General features: G+C 41.7%; 1 protein-coding gene across 3 annotated transcripts in view; it reads right to left on the bottom strand.

The window, feature by feature from the left end:
* ST3GAL3 (ST3 beta-galactoside alpha-2,3-sialyltransferase 3) overlaps positions 1–12026 on the bottom strand; it is a 236808-nt gene that overhangs the window by 210328 nt on the left and 14454 nt on the right. The window contains exon 1 of one of the 3 annotated variants that reach the window (XM_033421903.2): positions 6226–6705. The exons of the other annotated variants lie outside the window; for them this stretch is intronic. The gene's annotated coding sequence lies outside the window, so the exon portion shown is untranslated. Of the gene's footprint in view, positions 1–6225; positions 6706–12026 lie in introns of those variants that run through there. 3 annotated transcript variants of the gene reach the window in all.

A 12026-nucleotide genomic window follows, 5' to 3' on the forward strand; every position in this document is an offset into this window, starting at 1 on the left:
TTTAGGTCTTAACTGATAAAGCAATCATCTTATTGATATACTCTACCTTAAAATAAGTATTTATAGGAGAATTTCCAAATGAAGAACCACCTAGAATTACCACTGAGTTGATGACCTGGCATCCTCCAACCTGCTCAAGCCCGGCTCAAAGAACAGCTTCACCATCAGTCAGCATCCAAGCCAGAAATCAGCAGTCATCCTTGTGTCCCTCCTCTCGCTCATTCCTGACACCCAATCAATGACCAAACTCTGGCAAGTCTAACCTCCCAAATAAATCTCAAATCACACCCCCTTCCCACCATCACTACCCTAGCCCATGCCACCACTGTATTCCCACAAGTTTCCACGCCTCCAAATTTGCACTCTCCCAAATCCATCTTCCACACAGCACACGAACAGTCTGTTAATAACACAGAGTCTAACATTCCCTCCCTGCTTAAACCCCTTTGTATTAGTATTCTACTGCTGCTCTAACAAATTATCACAAACTCAGCAGCCTGAAACCACTCAAATTTATTATCTCAGAGCTCTGAAGGCCAAAATTCCAGCCATAGCGTGGCTCAGCAGGGTCCTCTGCATAAGGTGTCACAAGGCCAAAACCAGGGGCTGAGCAGGGCTGCATTCCTTTCTGGAGACTCTGGAGATGAACATACTTCCAAGTTCCTTCAGGCTGTAGGCTGAATTCAGTTTCTTGCAGCTGTAGGGCCCAAGTCCCTGTCTCCTTGCTGGTTATCAGACAGTGTTTGCTCCTGTTTTCCATGTGGTACATTTCAGTAGTGGTGGGTTAAGTCCCTCTTACTCTGATCTCACCAACTTCCCCTTCTACCACATCTTGATTCTGTTTCCAGCCGGAAAAACTTCCTTGCTTTTCAGGTTCATGCAATTAGATTGGGCCCACTTGAATAATCCAGGATAACCTCCCTACTTTAAGGTCTGTAGCCTTAATTTCACGTGCAAAGTCCCTTTTGCCATGTAAAGTAACATGTTTACAGATTCTAAGGATTAGCGTGTGGACGTCTTTGGTTGTTGTTTTTTCTTCTTTTTTTTTTTGGCCACGCCGTGCAGCATGCAGGATCTTAGCTCCCTGACCAGGAATCGAACCCACGCCCCCTACAGTGGAAGCACGCAGTCCTAACCACTGGACCGCCAGGGAATTCCCACATGTGGACATCTTTGAGGGACCATTCTGCCTAACAGACCTTTCATTAAATTCTCAATTCCTTTAAAATAAAGTAATTGCTCCTTAGAGTCTAGTAGCTTCTCACTGCACCCCTATTTACTCTCCAACCATCTCCTGCTTCTCCCAACCTCATTTGTATCCGATGCTCTAGCCCCTCTTCTTTCTAGTCACTGAACATTTCTTGTTGTTTCTCTCCTCAAGGTCTGTCTGGAATACATTCTCCACCACCTATTTCACCTGCTGCACGTTCTTTGATACTCACCTCAAATGTAGCATCAGCCAGGAAGACTTCCTAGGAGCACCCTTCCCAAACCCCACTCAGCTATCTTAGTCATGAAATAATCTATGAGAAATATTATAAATATGATAACCTATGTATACATATTATAAATGAAGTGATAAAGAGTTAGCACTTGCAGACTATATAATTGTCCACCTAGAAAAGCCAAGAGAATCAACCGAAAAATCATTAGAACCAATAGAAAATTCAATAAAGTAGGTGATTATATGATTTACTTACAAAAATCAACAGCTTTTTAAAAACTATACCAGCGATAACCAATTAAAAACTGTAAGGGGAAAAAATTCCACTCATGATGGCAACAAAATCTATAAAATACCTAAAACTAAACTTCGGAAGAAATGAACAAGATTTTCACCAAAGGACATAAAAGATCCAAATAAATAAACAGACATAACAGGTTCCCAAGTGAGAAGATTCAATATTGGAAACATGTCAGTTCTCCTGAAATGTCAGTTCTCTATAAATTTAGTCAAAAACCATGATTTTTTAAAACTTAGATCTAATGTTAATCTGAAGAGTTCATGCCCAAGAAGAATGAAGAAATTTTTTTAACGAACAACAGTGAGGGATTCCCTGGTGGCTCAGTGGTTAAGAATCCGCCTGCCAATACAGGGGACATGGGTTTGAGCCCTGGTCCGGGAAGATCTCACATGCTGTGGAGCAACTAAGCCTGTGTGCCACCACAACTACTGAGCCTGTGCTCTAGAGCCCATGAGCCACAACTACTGAGCCCGTGTGCCACAACTGCTGAAGCCCGTGCGCCTAAAGCCCGTGCTCCGCAACAAGAGAAGCCACCGCAACGAGAAGCCCGCATACCTCAATGAAGAGTAGTCTCCGCTCACCGCAGCTAGAGAAAGCCCGCGTGTAGCAACAAAGACCCAGTGCAGGAAAAATAAATAAATAAATAAATTTATTTTTCAAAAAAAGGTCCTACTGTATAGCACAGGGAACTGTATTCAATATCCTAATAAACCATAATGGAAAAGAATATGAAAAAGAATACATAAGCATATATTGGGTTGACCAAAAAGTTATAGGAAACCCAAATGAACTTTTTGGCCAACCCAGTATATAATACATATATATCTGAATCACTTTGCTGTACACCAGAAACTAAGAAATTATAAATCAACTATACTTCGATTTAAAAAAATCAAATAACGCATTGTAGAAATGTAAATTGGTAGACTCTTTTAGGAGGAATTTGCAAGTACAGGTATCCCCTGCTTTTTGAAAGCTCGCTTTATGCCACTTCGCTTCTATGAAAGACCTAAATGAAACAAACCCAAAGAAGATTTTCACTTTTATCAAAAGAGGTGAAAATAGCTTTCAGCATGTTTTGCATCCAGCGGTTATACAGGCAGCGGGCACCCAGAGCAGCGAGAGTAGCACCACCAACCTCCTTTCCCAGGAAGTACACTTGGCATTTCTGCATCAAACCACCATAGATAGCTTTGAATTCTATCTGTGAGCATCTGTGCTTTATCTTGATTTATTTTGTGCATCTGTTAGCAAGATGTGTCCTAAGGTATCAGAAAAGCCTAAGAGAACTTGTACAGGTGTTGTGCTCAGCATAAAAATGGATGTAATTAAGCATTTAGATTGTAGTGAACAAAATAAAGATGCGCTTGCTTCGAACGTTCCTGTGTCCACCATTCAAACTATTTACACTCAGAGGGAAAGAATATTGAAAGCTGCCGAAGTTACTATTGGTTCTGCTCGTAGGAAAGGGGTCTCTCTTAACTGGCATCCAGTAATGGATAAATTGGAAAGTCTACTGCTTGAGTGGATTGATGGGTGTACAAAGCACAGTGTTGCATTAAGTTATCTTATACTTAAGGAGAAATCAGTCTTTTCAAAAAGCTGAAACGGAAAGCACTGGATGGGGAATTCTCTGGTGGTCCAGTGGTTAGGACTCCATGCTCTCACTGCTGAGGGCCCAGGTTCAATCCTTGGTTAGGGAACCGAAATCCCACAAGCTGCACAGCGTGGCCAAAAAAATAAAAAAAAGCAAGCAAGCACTGGACAATGGTAATGAAAGTGTTACGAGAGTCAAATTTAAAGGTAGTCATGCCACCAAGAAGGGTGGGATAGGGAGGGTGGGAGGGAGATGCAAGAGGGAGGAGATATGGGGACATATATATATGTATAGCTGATTCACTTTGTTATACAGCAGAAACTAACACAACATTGTAAAGCAATTATACTCCAATAAAGATGTTAAAAAAAAAAAGAAATAAGAAATAAAGGTAGTCATAGGTGGTTTCATTGGTTTTTGAGGCGAGGGCAGCTTCATAGTAAAAGTTACTGGACAGAGTGCTCTGGCTGATACTGGAGCTGCTGAAAAGTTCCCAGAAGGTGGCTGTTTACACAAGCAAGTGTTTAACTATGGCAAAGCTGTAATTTATTGGAAAAAATTGCTGAGCAAGACCTTTCAAGAGAAGAAAAGCAGGCTAAGGGACACAAGGCATCAAAGGAGAGGTTTATCCTAATGCCTACTATTGACACCACTGGTGATGCTGTCCTAAGGCCTCAACTAATGTACCCTTCAGAAAATCTGAGGGCACTTAAAGGCACTGATAAGAATACACTTCCTATTATGTTTCATTCACATCCAAGTGGTTGGAATACCCAAGTGATTTTTTTCTGAGTACATGAGTGGATACATTAGCCCTTCTGCTGGAAAATACTGTAGAGAAAATAACCTCCATAAGAGGTGTCTTGTGGTTGTCAATAATTGTGCTGCTCATCCACCCGGCATTACCAGGTATAGCAGCAACATTTGTGTTGTGTTCTTACCGCCAAGTATGACATTGTTGCTGCAACTGCGTGGCCAAGGCCTAATAGCCACAATTAAGGCTTACTGTATGCAAAAATGTGATGCATTTTATTATAAATGCCACTGACAGAGAGGGAAACTCCAGAGCATTATGAGAGATCTGGAAAAATTAAAACATAAAATTTGCAATTGCTAGACTCACAGATATAGAGAACAAACAAGTGGTTACTAGTGGGGAAAGGGAAGGCGTGAGGGGCAATACAGGGGTAGGGGGAAAAAAAGGTTATTATGGGATTATATGAAATCATGTGTGTGACACTTTTGAAAATTGCAGAGCACTATAGAATATAAAGAATCTTTCATTCAATAAATAAATAAATAAAAATAAAACAAATAAATAAAATTGGCTACTGCTACATCTGGAGATGCTTTCATTAGGCTAAAAGTCTTGGTGGGAATTGGCATTTGGAAGAGACTGTGTCCTGAAGTAATGAGCAATCTTAAAGGCTTCAAATCAACAATAAATATGGCGACAGTGACTATGGCTAAGGAGGCTGGGTTTGTGGAAGCTGATAAAGATGTTGAAGAGGTTTTAGCATCCCATGACCAAGAACTGACACACCAAGAGCTGATGCAACTGCAAGAGTAAAAGATATAGGTTGAAACTGAACTCAGTAGCAAATAGCCCATGAGTGAAGTCAACCAGAAACTAAATATAAAGCACTTACATGAGATTGTCACTATGAACGACAGTGCTGCAATGATTGCAGAAAAGTATGACTTTAATTTTGAAAGGACACACAAGTTTAGGGCAGGTTTGCAGGATGTTTTGAGTGTCTATAAAGAATTGTATGATAGAAAAATGTGTGAGGCTAAGCAAATCAAGCATACTGTCCTATTCAAGCCTGTCACATCAGCCACAGCAGACAATGAACCTCAACCTTTGACATCAAGGCAGACAGCCATAGAAGGTGTAGACATAAGTGACCTGCCTGGTCTGATGGATTCAGACAATGATGAGATGTTGAGAAATGACCCTCTTCCCCTCTTTCCTACACCCTAGTCTCCTATACTTCCCACCAACCCAACGTCCAATGATTCAGCCTAACACACCATCACCACCACCTCTTAGCCTTCCAGTGTGCTTGCTGTCTTCTTGACTCTGGTGAGGGAAACTACACCATACATACATTATTTCTATTTTATACAGGCTATGTATTTATCATGTCATTCCTGCTTTTAATATACGTTAGTGTTATTTTAGGTTTTAACTGTTATTTGGCATGATTTGGTAGTTATTCTTTGGATCTGAGAACACTCAGAAAGTTTTCCGTATAAATTAATGGTATTCGCTTGTTCACTTTCTACCATTTTGGCTTCCGACAGGTTTCATAGGAATGTTCTACTTTCAGATAGCAGGGGAAACCTGTATCTGTTGAAATTTACAACATTCACACACCTTGACTCCACATTTCTATTTCTATGACTTTTTTCCAAGAGTAACTATTTTAAAAGTATCAATACATGGATGTTTATTAGCAACACTGGTTATAAGAGCAAAATACTAGAAACAACTCAAATGTCCATCGATAGGGAACCAGACAAATACATTATGGTAAATGTACACAATGATATTTATATCATTGCTATCACTGAGGTCTTGGCAGGAAGTAGACAGCACATGAAAAGGAGTTAACCAAAGGAATTAATGACAAGATTTTTTGTAGGGTTAGAGGAACTACCCAGGGGCAGTGACACATCCAGGAACTAGCAACAATAGGAAGCTACTTCTACCTTGGAGCTGAAGAGGCAAAGAGAAAGAAGGGAGATACTGGAACCCAGCAAGAGCTGGCTGGAGAAGAGAGGCCAGCCAACAGGAGCAGTGGCCACCGAGGAACACATCTGCTACTACGTCCATGGCAAGGGACGGTAGGGGACAATAAATACTCTGACTTCTCTCACCACTGGTCCTCTGATACCCATCAGTGTCTCTCATCAGCTGATCCCAACTGGAAGCCAGAAGGCAAGGAAGCCCAGATGGTACAGTTTGTAGAGGTCAGCCACCAGCACACAGAGGAAAGAAGGTGGACAATGGATTTTCATTTTTTTTTTGGCTGCATTGGGTCTTCGTTGTTGCGCGAGGGCTTTCTCTAGTTGCAGCGAGCAGAGGCTACTTTTCGTTGCGGTGCGTGGGCTTCTCATTGCGGTGGCTTCTCTTGCTGTGAAGCATGGGCTCTAGGCGCACAGGCTTCAGTAGTTGTGGTGCACGGGCTTCAGTAGTTGTGCCATGCAGGCTTCAGTAGTTGTGGCTCATGGGCTCTAGAGCTCAGGCTCAGTAGTTGTGGTGCACAGGCTTATTTGCTCCGTGGCATGTGGGATCCTCCCAGACCAGGGCTCGAATACATGTCCCCTGAATTGGCAGGCGGACTCTCAACCACTGCGCCACCAGGGAAACCCTACAATGGATTGATGAAGGCAGGAAAATAAAAAGTATAGAATATGATGTAACAGTTAACAGAATGAGACACACAGGCATGTCCTGACATAGAAAAATAGCTAGAGTATACCACTAAGTGAAAAAAAAATCTTGTAGAATAGTACATATATGAATGTATGTACAGCCCCATACTGGTGGTAACAAACAAGGAAGACAGTAATTTTTTTTTTTTTTCGGTACGCGGGCCTCTCACTGTTGTGGCCTCTCCTGTTGCAGAGCACAGGCTCCGGACGTGCAGGCTCAGCGGCCATGGCTCACGGGCCCAGCTGCTCCGCGGCATGTGGGATCTTCCCGGACCGGGGCACGAACCCGCGTCCCCTGCATCGGCAGGTGGACTCTCAACCACTGTGCCACCAGGGAAGCCCCCGACAGTAATATTTAAAATTAAGGTTAAGAAGGAAGTACACAGATAAAAGAATACACACCAAGCTGTTGACAGTAATTACGTCTGAAAAGTGGGTTTGGAGAGGGTATTTTTCACGATGTATTTGTATATTTAACTTTAATATTTGTACTCATGCAAGTAATAAATGTACAAAGTTTTCAAAGTGAAATAGAAATTGGAGACTTGCATTTCCAGTAGCACAAAGGACATGTACTCTGTCCAATCCTCTGACAAAAACGAGAAATTTAAGGTATAAACAGCCTGCCTACAAAAAGCAGGTGGTTCTTGGAAAGATTTTTCTTCCCTTTTAAAAGGGGACTGAAGTGGCTGCTCCCAGCCCTTCCCCCCTCCTTCTGTCCTGAATGCAGATGTGACATCTGAACTGCCACAGCCATACTGTGACTTCAACCTAAGGCTCTGGCAGACACACGACCGTCAGTCAGTCAACGAATTTACCCATTTGTTCAACAGACATGACAGTGAGAATGGCGAACTAATCACCTATTTTATTTCTGACTTTTCCATTAAGGAAAAAGATTTTCAAATAAAGAAGTAGAACAAACAGCCTAAACAGGAAGCTGATCTCCAGAAGTGGGTGACATACAAAGAAGCAAGTAAGAGCTTAAAATAAGCCAAAACCTCCAAGACAAGGAGGAGTATAACATCTCGATATTCGGAAAGAGATGAAATTTCAAACTCACTGCCAGGACAAAAGCTTGACAACACATTCTAGTGGGGGGCTGTGGGGAGAACGCCCATACATTGCTGGTGGTAGGAGGGATTTGGCAGTATCTAACAAAACCATACATGCTTCTACCCTTTAATCCAATGATCTCACTTCTAAGAAACTATCCCAAAGATACACTGACAAAAATACAAAAAGACTTATGCACATGGCTACTTATTGCAGCACTATTTGTAATATAAGAGAAAAAAACCCTTCAGTAAGGATTGAATAAACTATGGTGTATTCACAAAATAGAGGATTATGCAGCCATAAAAAGGAATGAGGGAGCTTCCCTGGTGGTGCAGTGGTAAAGAATCCGCCTTACAATGCAGGGGATGCGGGTTCAATCCCTGGTCAGGGAACTAAAATCCCACATGCCGCGGGGCAACTAAGCCCGCACGCCGTACCTACTGAGCTCACGTGCCTCAACTAGAGCCTGCGTGCCGCAAACTACAGAGCCCACGTACCCTGGAGCCCGTATGCCACAACTAGAGAGAGAAAACACGCACACCACGACTACAGAGAAGCCTGCACACCATGACGAAAGATCCCACGTGCCTCAACAAGGATCTCACGTGCACAACTAAGACCGGACGCAACCAAAAATAAATAAAATAAATAAAAAATAAAAATAAATCTTAAAAGGAATGAGCTCTCTCCCTCTCTTCCTTTCTGAATAACTTAATTCAAAAGCCATTAGGCTTTAGGGGCCAAGCAAGGTAGGCACATATATCTGGAGTTAAGAGGGGGAGGAGCATCAGGCCATCATGATAAGTCTGGGGGTATGGCAGGAGGTGATAAGGGACTGACCAAATAAGTAAATATACTGAGGCTAACAGGAGCCAGATTTCTCAGTGATGGAGAAGTGAGTTGCAAATGTAGAAAAAGAAAAACTAGAATAAACCTTTTGGGTTGTATTGGAATTGAAGGTAGCAGCGTGAACTGATGGTTTTCAATATATACACATACAAAAATATAAAAATAACTATAGATGTGGACAGTGTATGTGTGCTTTTGTGTATGTACATGCTTGTAAGCCCTAGCTCTGTCCACTGAAAGGGCCTGGCAGCAATCATATCCCAGTAGCAATGAGCACACCTAGCACCTCGATCTTGGTTTTTAAATACTATTCTCCACTATGTAATAGGAACCAGGGGTCCCTGGAAGAATGGCTGATTCCAGGGCTGAGGCAGAGAAGGCACTATCAAGATAAGCCTGAAAGTAGGAAAGTGCTCAAAGAGTGCCATGTGAAAAGGAAAATGCAGTCAGCTTGAGGGACTCCTAATGGCCAGGTCTGGGGCAATTTAGACTGATAATAACAGATTATGACCCATTAAATAAGAATTTAATAAGTGAGGAGAGGAAAAAGCTCTCCCTTACAGTGGAATGAGTGTAGAATAATGTAATTAGAAAATCACTATTTAGCAATCACTTTAGTAATAATTCAGCTATGAAACATCAAAGGATGCTAAAATTAATAAGTAATATTTTGAGAAATGGAATATTATATCATCTTAAAGTATCTCCCCACAAGATACTTATTAATTACAGAGAGGAAAAGAGTAATTTTACAAGGCAGAAACCTGATAGACACCACCATAGACTAGCTGAAGGATATATGGGAGTTCTTGTAATATTTTTGCAACTTATTTGTAAGTCTGAAATTATTTCAAAATTAAAAGTTTTTAAAAAGGAAAAAAGCTTAAACCAAATGCGCAAATAAATGTTCAAATAAACATCAGATGATATTATGCAGCCAATTAAGATGTTGTTTATGAAAAAATTTTAATGACATGGAAAAATGCTTATGATATAGTAACAAATGAAAAACGTTGAAAGAAAGAAAGAAAGAAAAAGACCAGAATAAAAACATAAGAACACTAACAGATGAATGCAGAGAATTTTTCTGGCTGCAGGAGGGTACCTGGCCTCCCTGCACAGCCATAAAAAAAAAGCACACAGGGGCTTCCCTGGTGGTGCAGTGGTTGAGAGTCCGCCTGCCGATGCAGGGGACACGGGTTCGTGCCCCGGTCCGGGAAGATCCCACATGCCGCGGAGCGGCTGGGCCCGTGAGCCATGGCCGCTGAGCCTGCGCATCCGGAGCCTGTGCTCCGCAACGGGAGAGGCCTGCTTACCGCAAAAAAAAAAAAAAAAAAAAAAAAAAAAAAGCACGCAGGTAAAGAGCAACAAGTGCTCCCAGCAAACTCTCTTCAGCATGTAGAGGGAATGCAGCAGCCGGACTCATCCCCTCCTCATGCATTCATCTTATCTCAGAGAAGGATCTGTCTCTCTTCTGTTCAAAACTAATGTAACAAACACCAAGTGCCAGGGATTATGCAAGGCACAGAGGACACTAAGACAATCAGATTTGGACCCTGCCCTAGAGGAGTTTGACTTCTCACTCCCCATTCATTCTTCCACCCACCACAATCTGATCTGGCTTCCAATCCTACCTGTCGCTCAATTAAGTTTACCACTGACCTCTTAATTGCCAAAGCCACTGGACACCAGGGTCCTCCCATGACTTGACCTTTCTACAGCACCCGAAACTGTAAGAGGCGTACAGTGTGGTGGTAAGAGCTCTTTCTTGCCTTCTTTACTTAGCAACACCAACTCATCTTCTAGGACTCTGTTCAAGTCTTACCTCCTTCAGAAAGCTTTCCTTAAACACTGCCCGACACTATGGCAATCTGTGCTCCCGAAACACCCAATGCTTACCTCTATCACAGCAACTGTAAATATCTTATCTATTTCTCTGTCTCTGTAAGGAATTAGCATACAATTTGAAAGCAGAATCTATAACTTAGGTCTGTGAATCACCTACATATAACAGCACAGCACTTAGTACACAGCACATTCAAGAAGTGTTTGTTTAAAGATAAAATAAATTAATATATTTCTAATTATATTCCCCCAACTCTAAACACAATTAATATAATTTGTACACATTCCAAAAAGTAATATATACTAAAGACATAATGTGTGTGTGTGTGTGTATATAGAGAGAGAAAGATAGAGACACAGAGGAGGGAGGACAGAGGAGAGGAGCGGGAGGGGGAGGGGGGAAGAGAGAGAGGGAGAGAGGAAGAGAGGGAGAGGAGAGAGAAGGAGAGACAGAGGGAGGGAGAGAGAGAGGGAGCGCACGAGCAATTTTAAATGTAGAGAGAAGCTTAGGGTGCTGTCTTAGGCTTTTTATATTCTCATTCCACAGATATCCCCAAGGCAATCTCATTCCACTTCCATGATTACAATTACCATCCTTATCCCAAATTTTATATATTCCATCCAGATACTTCTTCTAAGTTCCATGTCCATTTATTTAACTTTTTTTTTTTTTTTTGGCCTTACCGTGCAGCTTGCAGAATCTCAGTTTCCCGACCAGGGACTGAACCCAGGCCCCGGCACTGAAAGCCCAGAATCCTAACACCAGGCCACCAGGGAACTCCATTTATTTAATTTCTGTATCATCATCTAGATGTTTCACAGATGTCTCAGACTTCCCAAAAAACCCTCCTCTTCCTCCAGTATTCACTATTTCAATAAAAGGCAACACCTTCACAGGTGCTTCTGTCAAAAACCTGGAAATTATCCTTGACACTACCCTCCTTCTCACTCTCACCCTCCATATATAATCAGCCATCCAGCCCTATGAATTTTACTTCTTAAATACTTCTTAAATCCATCTGTCCCTCTATCTCCACTGCTACCATCGTATTTCAAGTCACTATAACCCTTTGTTTGGGCTACAACTATAGCTTCCTAATAAGCCTCCCATGCCCATTCTTTTGCGTGTGATAAATCTGACGTTACATTTTGTAAATTTAAGGTGTATAGCGTGTTACTTTGATATATTTATATACTGTAATATGACTGCCATTTAAACAACATTTATCACATTACATTATGGTACAATATTATTGTCTATATTCATTATACTGTATGTTAGATCTCTACGGCTTGTTTACTACTTGCTACAAGTTTCTACCCTTAACCGTCATCAGACTTATTCCCCCATCCCTCAACCTCCGGTAACCTCCATTTACTCTCTGCTTTTGTACAGGTTTGCTTTTCAGATTCCACATATAAGTGATGTTGTGCAGTACTTGCCCTTCCCTGACTTATCTCACTTAGCATAATGTGCTCAAGGTCCATCC

Source organism: Orcinus orca, chromosome 1, assembly GCF_937001465.1.
Source record: "Orcinus orca chromosome 1, mOrcOrc1.1, whole genome shotgun sequence".
Lineage (NCBI taxonomy): Eukaryota > Metazoa > Chordata > Mammalia > Artiodactyla > Delphinidae > Orcinus > Orcinus orca.